Source organism: Triticum urartu, chromosome 2 (assembly GCF_003073215.2).
Source record: "Triticum urartu cultivar G1812 chromosome 2, Tu2.1, whole genome shotgun sequence".
In the NCBI taxonomy this organism is placed as follows: Eukaryota; Viridiplantae; Streptophyta; class Magnoliopsida; order Poales; family Poaceae; genus Triticum; species Triticum urartu.
The window spans coordinates 608,863,038-608,877,119 of record NC_053023.1 but is presented as its reverse complement, the minus strand read 5'-3'; positions in this window follow the sequence as shown (position 1 = coordinate 608,877,119).

Below are 14,082 nucleotides of genomic sequence, written 5' to 3'. Positions count from 1 at the left end.
AACCCAAACTCTCGCAGATTGTACCCCTACTACGATGGACAGAGAACCGGCTTCACCCAATCTAACCCCAACCCCAGCCAATAGTAACCCAGTTCCTGTTGACACAACACCATCTCCACCACAGAGCTCCCAAACAAGAGCAGTTAGTAAGGCAGCTCCAGTGCCCAAAGGGCCTGTACTATCACGGCGAACCCCAACTCCACCAGTTAGTACGCTTATTCCTGTGGAGGAAGCACAACCAACTAGTCATAGTTTAGCATCTACCGCATTTGATGTTGTTAAATCGTATGTGCGTATCTTCCCATCTTGGAAATATTATACTGAAGATGAAGGAAAATGCCAGTTGCAGGTGTTTGTCCAGGAGTTATGTGTAAGTAATGTTATTCATGGCAATTACTTTGCTTTGTCCCATACATCCTACCTCCATGATGGTTATAATACATCAAATTTTTCCCATTTTTCTCTATAGAGAAGGACCGATTTGGAAACTCAGGATGAGGTAACCTGTGCTAATACCTATGCTACCTTCAAGAATGCTTGGTGGCAGTATCAGAATTACCTGAAGAAAACATACTTCACCGGCAAAGAAACTCATCAAATTCCCTTACGTTCTCTTGAGACACATTTACTGGACGATGACTGGGAACGCCTTGTTCTGTACTGGTCCCGAACCAAGAATGTGGTAAGGTCTATGAGCTCATTTTCTATTTTTAAGTATTATATTATTGCGTCTTACTGTACTTTGTTCATGTAGAACAAGTGCCTAAACCTGAAGAACAACTATTCTAATTTAAGATTCCATTGCTACCATAGGACATAGATATATGTTTGTTTGATGCTTTTATTATGTACTAGTACTTGGCAATAGAAGACTTGGTAGTTTAATCCTGTCCACCTTACTAATGAACTGGTTCACCGAAATGAGTTTCATATACTAGTACATGCTAAACTTGTTATGTGTCTGCTTGTTTCTTCTTTTAGAATGCTGAGAGAATATTGGGGAAGAGTGCCTTATTAAGCAACGGTAAAGGAAGTAATGCAGATAAGGTTCAGGATAGTGACACATCCTGTCTTGGTTTAGTGTTGGAGTTACTGGCCACTACCGCTTGCACAAGCTATTCAAACTCACTGTCTGAATCAGTTCGGTTTCTTGAGTCTCAACTACAAGCTGAAAGACATCGATCAGCTGTGCTGCGACAAGAAGCGGAAGGACTGCGGAAGTCCCTGGAGCATTCCGATGCATACTTTCTGGTGCAACAGCAAGCGTTGGAGGATTTTAGCGCCAAACAGGACAAAGCTAATCAGCTTGCTAAGCTTAAACCAGCATGGTGGATACCCAGGATAACGTTTCTTGAGCTCTTCTGAAGTTGTTTCAGTTATGCTCTTGTTTTGCTGCCGCGTTTATTTGCACTGGTGGCCAATTTTGACGGCCAGTGTATAAGATATGCTGCTTTGTTCCCTATATTTGCACTGGTGGCGAACTTTGATGCCCAGTGGATGTAATATGTGTAATAGCCGTGATAGCCTAGCGTTAGTTGCTTGCTTATTTATTTCCTTGTTGTCTTGTTTATTTGTTTGCTTGTAGTCATTGCAGTTCTTTTTCCGCGGTTAACTAGTGGCTGCAATAACCTATTTTTTAAAACTAGGCCATAATAACCATGGGATAATATTTACTGTAGTGACACTGGGCCTCCTACGGGCCGTAGAAACAGTGGGCCTTCTACGGGCCGTAGAAATAGTAGGCCTTCTACGGGCCATAGAAATAATGGGCCTTCTACGGGTCGTATCATCAATGGGCCTTATACGGGCCGTATGATCGATTGGACAAACATGGGCCAATAACAGGCCGCGTTATGGCCGTAAACGGGCTAGAGTTGGAATCATCCGTTCATGGGCCGATCGTAATGGGCCATCGTTAATAGGCCGTATTTGATGATGCTATGAAAACGGCCCAACGTATTAACGGACCACAAATGGTCTGACTGTAACCACGGGCTGAATTTGGCCCATAAGCAGAAAATGACAGTAACGGGCCGTAAGTAAACGAATGCTGGAAATGAGCCCAAGAATAAATGGGCTCTGAGAAGGCCAAAAGGTAACATGGGCTGGAAATGGCCGAACGGAATAACGGGCCGTTAATGGGTATAAAGTGATACACTGTTCATTACGGGCCAGTTTCACCACGGGCCGTTAATGGGTGTAAAGTGATACACTGTTCATTACGGGCCAGTTTCACCACGGGCCGTTAATAGGCCAAGATTTACATAGGGCCTCATATGGGCCGAAAGACGTCATGGGCCATACATGGGCCAGAAGTGAAAATAGGCTAGAATCATATTGGATGGCCTAGATGACGCTACTGGGCCTAATTCGGATAGGGCGTAACGGGCCTTGGGTTAGCGGGCTATAAATGGGCTATATGCGAACATGCCGTTAACAGGCTTTCCATGGGCCGGCCCGCCACCTTTTGACCAAGGCAAACAGGCCGGCCTTTTCACAGGAATAGGCCTCTGTTGGGCCGTGCCACGTGTCGTCTTATCATAGGCGCCTATCTGACCCACTGACGAGCTGACACGTGTTTCGTCCGGCCAATAAGAATTTTACACGTGGAAATTTCCCATTGGTCGGGGCTGTTAATGGGTTACCGGATCCAAAACCCGACCCGATAGCTTAACGGCGTTCCGTTACGGTGGATGCCACGTGTCGGTCACCCTTGACAAAAGCACTTCTGTGACGCGCGATTTATCGTCATGGAAGTGGACACTTCCGTGATGATAATTTTGGTAATGTCATGGAACACTTCTACGACAACACAGGTATGACTATCTTGATTCTGTCATCAATTTGTCACGGATGTACATGCATGACAAAAAAAGCGACCTACTGTGACAAACACGTATCATCATGGAAGTGTATTTTTTTTGTAGTGCTGGTGGGTCCCAGCAGTCAGGGGCAAACATTTTTTTCACGAAATACGGTGGCCCGTCCGGTGGGTCCCCGCTGTCAGGTGGAGGAATAATTATTTTGCACGTAATAAGGAGGCACTTCCTTGCTGCGGCCGTGGACCCTGCTGTCAGCCTCTCCACGTATAGTCCACGTCCGATGGAAGCCATCCCTTGACCACGTTGACCACGCCGCGCCGAGAGCACTAGGGCGGTGGATAACGGCAAGGCCTAGGAAGTTGACGACGCGGCAGTGGATGCCCACGCGTAGAGGAGTACGAGGGTTCACTGGTTCGCTGTGGTGTGAGGCTGCCGTCGCCGCAGAATAACAGGGGGTGGGTGAGTAGAGGGATGGCCTGACCAGCGGTGGAGTAGTAGGGGGCGGTGAGGCCTCTGCCGCATCGCAGCCGACCATGGGAGGCAGGAGCACGAGGCACGACCGACGCTGGTTTGGGCGGCTGGAGCAAGAAGACGAGAGGTTGAAGAAGAACTACGGCCATTGGATGGACATCGTACAGTCACTGGAGCTAGAATCGTGCATATTGACTAAGTTCACAATGCCCTCCGTCCCCGTCAACTTAGTAGGCCCACAAGTCAGCCTGCCACTATACTGGGTCCCAGCTAACAGGGGGAGTATTCTTTTTTGTGCGTAATAAGGAGGCACTTCCTTGCGTGCGAAGATATAGCTGGTGGGTCTGAGCTGTCAATGGCGGTAACGTTTTTTTCGGAAAATACAGAGGCCCTTTCGGTGGTCCCTGATGTGAGGTGGAGGAATCATTATTTTGCGCGTAATAAGGAGGCATTTCCTTGCGTGCGGCCGTGGACCCAGCTGTCGGCCTCTCCATGTACAGTCCACTTCAGATGCATGTTGGTTGTTGACCATGTTGACCAGGCCGCGCCGAGAGCACCAGGGCGGTGGACGACGGCGAGGCCTAGGAAGGGAACGACACGGAGGCAGGGAAGACTCGGCAGTTGTTTCCCACGCGGAGGGGAGTACGACTGTACGAGGGTTTACTGGTTCGTCTGCCATTGCCGGAGAATAACAGTAGGTGTGGGTGAGTAGAGGGATGGCTAGGCCAGCGATGGGAGTACGGTGGGGCGGTGAGGCCTGCGCGGCAACACAGCTGGCTGCGGGGAGGAGGGAGCAGGCAGTCCCGCCGGCGCTTGTTTGAGCGGCTGGAGCAGGAAGAGCAGAGATTGAAGAAGCACGACGGCCATTCGATGGACATCCAACAGTCACTGCTTGTGCGTCAACCTTTTTTTAGGAAAGCCTCAAATCTATGAAAAACAGCATACAACCCATCTGCCATTATTTATAATAATTTACAGCCCATTTGCTAATTCTTAAGGTTTTTTTAGAGCCCATATTCTTTTTGTTAGTATTACAGCCCATATTGTGGCCACGGTTAAAAAATTATACGAAATTTTGCATATTTCGGTGCGGTCCGAACTATTTTTAATCCCGAAATTTTGACTCACATTGAAACTGATTTTAAAAATAAATGTATATCAATATAAAATCCAATAAATTCTCCATGCATAAAAATTAATGTAATTTAAAATCTTGAAATGAAAAAAGATATTTGAAACTAATTGCCGGTTTGATGTGTTTTAAAAATGTACAACCCATTTATCATTACTGATAGGCCATTTTCTCGGCCAGTCGAATGAAGCTCTCCTTGTCTTGAAAGATTTACAGCCCAACAGGCCTGACAAAGCGACTTACTTGGCAAATCACAAAAAAAACTGGGCCGTGGCCGTGGACCCATCTGTCAGCCTCTCCACGTACAGTACTCTTCCGATGGAAGTCGGTCGTTGATCACATTGACCACGCCGCGCCGAGAGCACCAAGGCAGTGGACGACGGCGAGGCCTAGGAAGGGGACGACGCGGAGCCGGGGAAGATGCGACAGTGGATGCCCACACGGAGAGGAGTACGAGGATTCACTGGTTCGGCTGCGGCGTGAGGCTACCGTCACCGCAGAATAACAGGAGGTGTGGGTGAGTAGAGGGATACCCTGGGCCAGCGGTGGGAGTAGTAGGGGGCGGTGAGGCCTCCGCGGCATCACATCCGGCCACAAGAGGCAGGAGCACGCGGCACGACCGACACTGCTTTGGGCGGCTGGAGCAAGAAGACGCAGAATAATTGTTTACATCCAACGCCTTCTTAGGCTTCGACCTACTGGTCCACATGTCAACCAGTTCATTTGTTTTTTAGTCCATTTGGTGGGCTGGGTGAAACAATGATGTAGCATCTATGCAGCCCGTTTAAATCTCATTTGCATTTTTCTCGAAATCCGCAGACTTGCTGGGCTGGGTGAAAATATCATGTTAGGCTAGACGGAGAAATGTTATAAAAACATAAACACATGATTGCACATCAGTAAAATCTTTGCAAGCTTATGTATGCAATCACTAGGAGTTAACTTGCCAAATTATATATAAACAATTATTATTATTATTTTGTAAGAACTTTCAACTTACGAAATAAAATATCATTTTAATTTGATGAGTTAATAGTACGTGGGGTATTATTTTTTTAGGCTAGACGTGGGACAGTTGAGTTGGTTCGAGGGGAAATTATTGGGAGAAAACTCAGTTTACATCGAAAAACAAAGTGGGAGAAAATTCAGAGATCTGTTGGGTCCACCTGAGGAGGGGAATATGTTGGGAGGAAGGAGAATCAAAGCACGGCAGCCGAGTGAACTAGGTTTTTTTACGGACAAGTGAACTAGTTTACATACATAAGCAAATAGCCACTAAAAAAGCAATCAAGTTAATGGGTTCTTAAAAGAAATATTTCGTACAAAACAAATAATTACGACACATAGGCTAATGCATGAAACACTCAGATGATAAAGGTGCTTATAAATAGATAAAGTACAACATCTAGACCTTCCTGGCACGCTTGATCATGACGCTGCATCTGTCCGTGTACTCGTCGGTTACGGGAAGCAAACACGCCCTCATGTCCAAGATCTGCCTATACATGTCGTAGCATGCGTATGCGTCCTTGGCCGCGTAGGTTATGTAGGCTAGATTCAGAGGTACCTCCCACGTGTTCAGGTCGTCTTCTTTCATGTTGGCATATCAGGGTCGATGATGGTCTCAGCGAGGTCAACCACAGAGTCCTTCTCCTGCCCGTTGCTGATGATCTTGTATTGCTTCTGGACGTCGACAAGCTTGTTGCACCAGATGGCCGAATAGTCGCGTTCTTCCTTCTCTCCACCATAGCGAAGGTGCAGTCGGCGCTGCCGATGAAACGCGCGAATGCTCCAGAACCTGGTGTAGCCATAGGACTGAGGCGAGGCAGAGCTTCACCGAGTCCGTATCGTTGGTGTACATCACATTCAACTTGGTGCAGCCATAGGACTGAACGGCGAACTCAAAGGGGAACTCCTTGATGAAGTCCATATCTAGCAGGCTCACCCCTCGGATCGCCATTGGAGTCTCTTCGAGTGAACGAGTGTGTAGGCGGCGGCAGCAGTTCGTTTTTCAGCTCTTGGGGAACTGGATTGAACAGTAAGCTGAGTGTGTACAGGCGACAACAGTTACTACCCCTCCCTCGTCTGCTGCACGCCCGGCAGAAGATGCACCCTCGGCCACACGTCGGTTCACGATCAGGTCTGTATTGGTACTGTAATAACAGGAGTTAGTGGTCACTTTACTTAAATTTAATTAGCTTTAATAGAAATTTATACTTAAAACAAGCAATGCATTCGCTTGTTCTATCAGTGCCATAGGATCAACATGCACAACAATTAGAATTATTATTCTCAGGACGCACACGATCAGCACATTTGTCGCACTTTCACAAAGATAATACTACCAAGTTTGAACTGTTTGTTATGGTTGTTGTCCTCTGCATGATCATGCCGTGTTTCCCAGCTTGCAAGATTCAGAACCAACAAATAAGATCCAAATAATAAGTACAACAAAGATGCCTACACATCTCATTGATTCCCAGCTTGCAAGATTCAGAACCAACAAATAAGATCCAAATAATAAGTATAACAAAGATGCCTACACATCTCATTGATTCCCAGCTTGCAAGATTCAGAACCAACAAATAAGATTCAAATAATAAGTACAACAAAGATGCCTACACATCTCACTGATTCCAGCTTGCAAGATTCAGAACCAACCCATTAGAGCCTTTTGATAAAGTGAATATCGGGATTAAATCCATCTTGGCTAGCCATGTCATACAATCGAAGAACTTGGCGAATGCTCTTGACCATCACAACATCTGTAGTTGAGTATTCCTGTTTGCACAGCATGTTTGCACAACACAAACAAGGAGACAGGAGAGCATGATTTCGCTTTAATAGCGGCCTCCTTGAACTCAACCTCCAACTCTACTTGGATGAGGTCTGCCTAGAGTTCCATGATTCAATTCATGCGCCTTTTTCTGCAGTTCACCTGAAATGAAGCAAAGATTGCATCATTCAGCTAGCAAGAAGTACTTGCTCTTGTGAGCTGGCAGGTTCTTCTTTAGTAGTTGCACTAAAATTTAGGAACATTAAGGTTGGCTGTCCGGCTCACGTAAGGTGCAACTATAATTTTCTTATCCTTATGTAGTTCCACTAAAATAAAGTGCCATTGTGGTGACACTGACGGCTCCATCTTGCAAAGGCTAATAAAATGTTGCACGAGATTACCAGCAGAACTTGACGGAGATTTTGGAAACTCTAATCACCATTTTGTGCAGTTCCACCAAAATTGAGAGATATTGCCCACGTGACATTTTAGTTGAACTGCACAAGACACTCATTCAAAAAAAAGTGTTTTGTGCAGTTCACCAAAAGGTCACAATAGCAACAAGGTGAAATGGATATCCCTATCTGCACACAAAGATAGAAAGTAAACAGTTGCCAGTCAATAAGAATATATGAAACATATACAAAATGAAAAGAAGCATCTTAATTATGTTCATGGCAATTACGCAAGGACAGTAGAAATTTTAAAACGTCAGCAATGCTTCATGTTACCAGAAGCATTACGATCAACAATGAGATTCCTCAAATATGGGATTACTTTAATGGTGGCATTGCTTGTTTACCAGACACAGTAAATCAATAGCAGCTAAAGAGTTGGTTTAAGGGCATGGGACCGTGGGGACACCAGGACACTCAGCAGCATAAAGGAGCAACTTACTTATCATACTGGGGAAAACAACATGAGTGCCATTTGTAACACAGTTTAATTGCATCTTATCACTAGAGGCATTAAATTAACAATAACACTGGTTAGACATGTCCCTAAGGTAACAGTGTGATCGCTTCATTTTACATGCGCCCTTACATTAACAACAGCAAAAGGTTGGTATAAGGACATGCGATAGTGGACGCACCAGCACAATGTACCTACAAGGAGGCATAAAGTGGTGATGCCGAGTTTGTTCATGCTATGTGAGGGCAGGAAACCTAATCCTGGAGACCTTGTACTATGTGAGGGCAGCAAATCTAATCCTGGAGACCTTTTACTATGTGAGGGCAGCAAATCTAATCCTGGAGACCTTTTACTATGTGAGGGCAGCAAATCTAATCCTGGAGACCTTTTACTATGTGAGGGTAGCAAATCTAATCCTGAGACCTTTTACTATGCGAGGGCAGCAAATCTAATCCCGAGACCTTTTACTATGTGAGGGCAGCAAATCTAATCCTGGAGACCTTTTACTATGTGATGGGAGCAAATCTAATCCTGGACATACTCTGTTGACTTGTCCACCAGCCGCCACTTTCTATCCTTTTTTCAACCAATAATAGATCTGTTCCTTATCCAGTTTGTACTACATTTTCCCATTATTTCCCTTTTCAACCAAGAGACCGGTTGGGTATCCGGTCTCTACTACTTTCACCATATTATTTCCTCTTTGAATCAAGTCCTAGATTCATGCTACAACTTTCCCTCCTTTCTTCGTTGTTTGAACAAAGCCCTAGATTCGAATGCATGAAGTAGCTTTACCTCTAATAATACTAAAAATTTAGGTGTCTTTGGAAGAGCTGATGGGAGTAGAAAAAGATGCACATGCAGACACGTGGGGAGCTGGGGCAGTAGAGCAAGGCCGCTTTCGAAGAACTTATACCTGAGGGTCGCCGGGATGTCGGCGGCGGCATGTCGGATCTGTGGACAATACGGCAGGGAGGAAGAAGGGTCGGAGGACCTCCCGAGCCGGCGCTGTGTCGGAGAGAACGACACGAGCAGAGGATCGGGTCCCTCCGGCAGCTGTGGGTTTCCTCCCTCGACGGCGATGACCGCATGAATGATGCCGGCGGTCGCCAGCATCGTCTGGAAACGCTGCGCGGTGTGGGGCCGCAGGCCGGCGCCTTGGATGATTTGGCACAGCCGACTGCCGCTCGCGTCCATCGCCTCCATAGGTGCTTGTGGCTTCTGGTCACTTGGTCTTGGATTGGAGTGAGCAGTGTTGCGCAGAGACTTGGGAGTAGATGGATTGGAGTGGTGGGGCTATACTAGCAAGTAGTTGTATGTACTAGTACAATAGTGGGCTCACATAGCAATTTTGTCTCATGCAAGAGCCTAGCTATATGCGTGCTCCAATGTTCGCAACTGCAACGTCCAGTTTGCGCTTGGCTCTTCGCCTTTTCGAGAAGACGAACAATGATGTTACTACTACTGCTTCTACAGTGTTGAATCCAATGCTGCATGTCCGTCCACTGTGAGCGGGACGGATAGCTTGTTGTAGAAGTACTACTAAGCAAAAGCATGTCCTCGTTTGCAAGCAACCACACGCATGGGTGAGGGAGAAGGCGTGTAGTAAAATCAAGCTTCTCCTTGTTGTATGAGTTGACGCGACACGTCATAGCACTGGCCCCACATGCTTGCCTCTAAACTTGGCTGAAAGACCCACAGTGTACAATATATTTGCTACAACCTCTAACATTTACCCACCACAAATTAAAATATATGTGGCCGTATGCATCGTTCTGATGCAGAGGCCGGGAGTCCCCCCTTTTCAAAAAAAGCAAATTAAAATATATATTCCTGTCTTGACCAGATGAGCGTGCAAACTACAATCACCAGGGTGTCAGGTAGGGCCAGAAGACTATTTTAATTTTTTTAAAAAACTTCAAGACGGCCACATAGCATGGAGCTGACCCCAACGATTTTGAGCTTACAGGCATAGTACACTCTATCCTAGACTACTCTACACATGAAACTGCCACACGAGCGTCCGGACTGCGCTTGGCTCTTCGCCTCTTCGGGAAGTCGAACAATGATGGAGTACTACTGCACTGGAGGAGTATGATAACCCACAAGTATAGGGGATCGCAACAGCTTTCGAGGGTAGAGTATTCAACCCAAATTTATTGATTCGACACAAGGGGAGCCAAAGAATATTCTCAAGTATTAGCAGATAAGTTGTCAATTCAACCACATCTAGAAACTTAGTATCTGCAGCAAAGTAATATGATAGTGATGGTAACGGTAACAAAAGAGTAACGAAAGAAAAGTAATGTTTTTGATATTTTGTAGTGATTGTAACAATAGCAACGGGAAAGTAAATAAGCGTAAACCAGTATATGGAAAGCTCGTAGGCATCGGATCAATGATGGATAATTATGCCGGATGTGGTTCATCATGTAACAATCATAACATAGGGTGACACAGAACTAGCTCCAATTCATCAATGTAATGTAGGCATGTATTCCGAATATAGCCATACATGCTTATGGAAAAGAACTTGCATGACATCTTTTGTCCTACCCTCCTGTGGCAGCGGGGTCCTAATGGAAACTAAGGGATATTAAGGCCTCCTTTTAATAGAGAACCGAAACAAAGCATTAGCACATAGTGAATACATGAACTCCTCAAACTACGGTCATCACCGGTAAGTATCCCGATTATTGTCACTTCGGGGTTAATGGATCATAACACATAATAGGTGACTATAGACTTGCAAGATAGGATCAAGAACTCTCATATATTGATGAAAACATAATAGGTTCAGATCTGAAATCATGGCACTCGGGCCCTAGTGACCAGCATTAAGCATAGCAAAGTCACAGCAACATCAATCTCAGAACATAGTGGATACTAGGGATCAAACCCTAACAAAACTAACTCGATTACATGATAAATCTCATCAACCCATCACCGTCTAGCAAGCCTACGATGGAATTACTCACGCACGACGGTGAGCATCATGAAATTGGTGATGGAGGATGGTTGATGATGACGACGGCGATGAATCCCCCTCTCTGGAGCCCCGAACGGACTCCAGATCAGCCCTCCCAAGAGGTTTTAGGGCTTGGCGGTGGCTCCGTATCGTAAAACGCGATGAAATCTTCTCTCCTATTTTTTTATCCCCAAAAGCAGTTATATAGAGTTGGAGTTGGAGTCGGGAGGTCTCCAGGGGGCCCACGAGGTAGGGGGGCGCGCCCTAGGGGGGGGCCCACCCTCGTGGCAAGGGTGTGGGCCCCCTGGTCTTCATCTTTGGCGAGGATTTTTTATTATTTATTGTTAGATATTCCGTGGAGTTTCAGGTCATTCCGAGAACTTTTGTTTTCTGCACATAAAACAACATCATGGCAATTCTACTAAAAACAGCGTCGTCCGGGTTAGTTCCATTCAAATCATACAAGTTAGACTCCAAAACAAGGGCAAAAGTGTTTGGAAAAGTAGATATGACGGAGACGTATCAACTCCCCCAAGCTTAAACCCTTGCTTGTCCTCAAGCAATTCAGTTGACAAACCGAAAGAAATAAAGAAAAACTTTTACAAACTCTGTTTGCTCTTCTTGTTGTAAATATGTCAAGCTAGCATTCTAGTTTTCAGCAAAGATTATAACTAACCATATTTGCACTAATTCTCAGGTCTCATGATTACCCATATGAATAGCATAATCAACTAGCAAGCCATAATAATAAATCTCGGATGACAACACTTTCTCAAAACAATCATAATATGATATAACAAGATGGTATCTCGCTAGCCCTTTCTGAGACCGCGAAACATAAATGCAGAGCACCTTTAAAGATCAAGGACTGACTAGACATTGTAATTCATGGTAAAAGAGATCCAATCATAGTCACACCCAATATAAATAAACAGTAATGAATGCAAATGACAGCGGTGCTCTCCAACTGGTGCTTTTTAATAAGAGGGTGATGACTCAGCATAAAAGTAAATAGATAGGCCCTTCGCAGAGGGAGGCAGGGATTTGTAGAGGTGCCAGAGCTCGGTTTTGAAATAGAGATGAATAATATTTTGAGTGGTATACTTCCATTGTCAACATAACAACCAAGAGATGGCGATATCTTCCATGCTACACACATTATAGGCGGTTCCCAAACAGAATGGTAAAGTTTATACCCCCCCTCCACCAACAAACATCAATCCATGGCTTGCTCGAAACAACGAGTGCCTCCAACATACATCAGGTCCCAAGGGGAGTTTTGTTTTGCAATTATTTTTGATTTAGTTTGCATAAAGCATGGGACTGTGCATCCTGGTGACCAGCCATTTTCTTGTGAGTGTGGAGCGGAGTCCACTCCTCTTGAGAATAACCCGCCTAGCATGGAAGATAAAGGCAGCCCTAGTTGATACATGAGCTATTCGAGCATACAAAACAGGATGATTATTTGAAGGTTTAGAGTTTGGCACATACAAATTTATTTGGAACGGCAGGTAGATACCGCATATAGGAAGGTATAGTGGACTCATTTGGAATAACTTTGGGGTTTAAGGGATTGGATGCACAAGTAGTATTCCCGCTTAGTACAGGTGAAGGCTAGCAAAAGACTGGGAAGCGACCAACTAGAGAGCGACAACAGCCATGTACATGCATTAAAATTAATAAACATTGGATGCAAGCATGAGTAGGCTATAATCCACCATGAACATAAATATCGTGAAGGCTATGTTGATTTGTTTCAACTACATGCGTGAACATGTGCCAAGTCAAGTCACTTAAATCATTCAAAGGAGGATACCACCTCATCATACCACATCATAACCATTTTAATAGCATGTTGGCACGCAAGGTAAACCATTATAACTCATAGCTAATCAAGCATGGCACAAGCAACTATGATCTCTAATTGTCATTGCGAACATGTTTATTCATAACAGGCTGAATCAAGAACGATGAACTCATCATATTTACAAAAACAAAAGAGGTCGAGTTCATACCAGCTTTTCTCATCTCAGTCAGTCCATCATATATCATCATAATTGCCTTTCACTTGCACAACCGAATGATGTGAATAATAATAAGAGTGCACGTGCATTGGACTAAGCTGGAATCTGCGAGCATTCAATAAACAGGAGAAGACAAAGCAATGTGGGCTCTTGGTTAAATCAACAATAAAGCATATAAGAGCCACTTCAACAATTTAATTATGGTCTTCTCCTATCTACCCCCAAAGAAAGAAAAGAAATAAAACTATTTACAAGGGAAAGCTCCCAACAAGCAAAAGAAGAACATGAAATATTTTTGGGTTTTCTTTTTAATAACTACTACAAGCATGGAAAGTAAATTAATTAAAAGCTACAACTATTTTTTTGGTTTTTTCTTAAGGTTTATTAAACACACAAGAAGAAAGCATAAAAGGAAATAAACTAGCATGGATGATACAATGAAAAAGTATGAGCACCGACATCTAGCAATGAGTGTGTGTGAACATAAATGTAATGTCGGTGAGAAATACGCACTCCCCCAAGCTTAGGCTTTTAGCCTAAGGGACACAGCTGGCCTGGCTGATATCCATAATAATAGTTGTTGGGGTCGTACTGTGATGAGGAAGAAGAAGGCTCCGATTGCCACTGGCTGGCAATCATCTCCGGATCCTACTGATAGTTAGACTGTCGTGAAGGATCAAATTGTGGTTCTGGTTCTGGCTCCTCGGCTGGTGCAGGGTTCTGTAGGCGTGAATAGCCGTCAACGGAACAAGGTACGTGCCTACAGTCAAATCAAACAAAGGAGCAGGCAAGGTAATAGTCTCAGGATGATGTTTATTAAAGAACAATTGATATTTAAGCTCTCCTGCCCTATTCTTAATAATAAAATCATGTGCCACCATACTTTTATAATCTAGATAAACACGAGGCATCACTTTTTCTTCCTTCTCAGCATGCCTAATAGGTATGTTAAAATGTGCAGCTAGGCGTGTAGCATA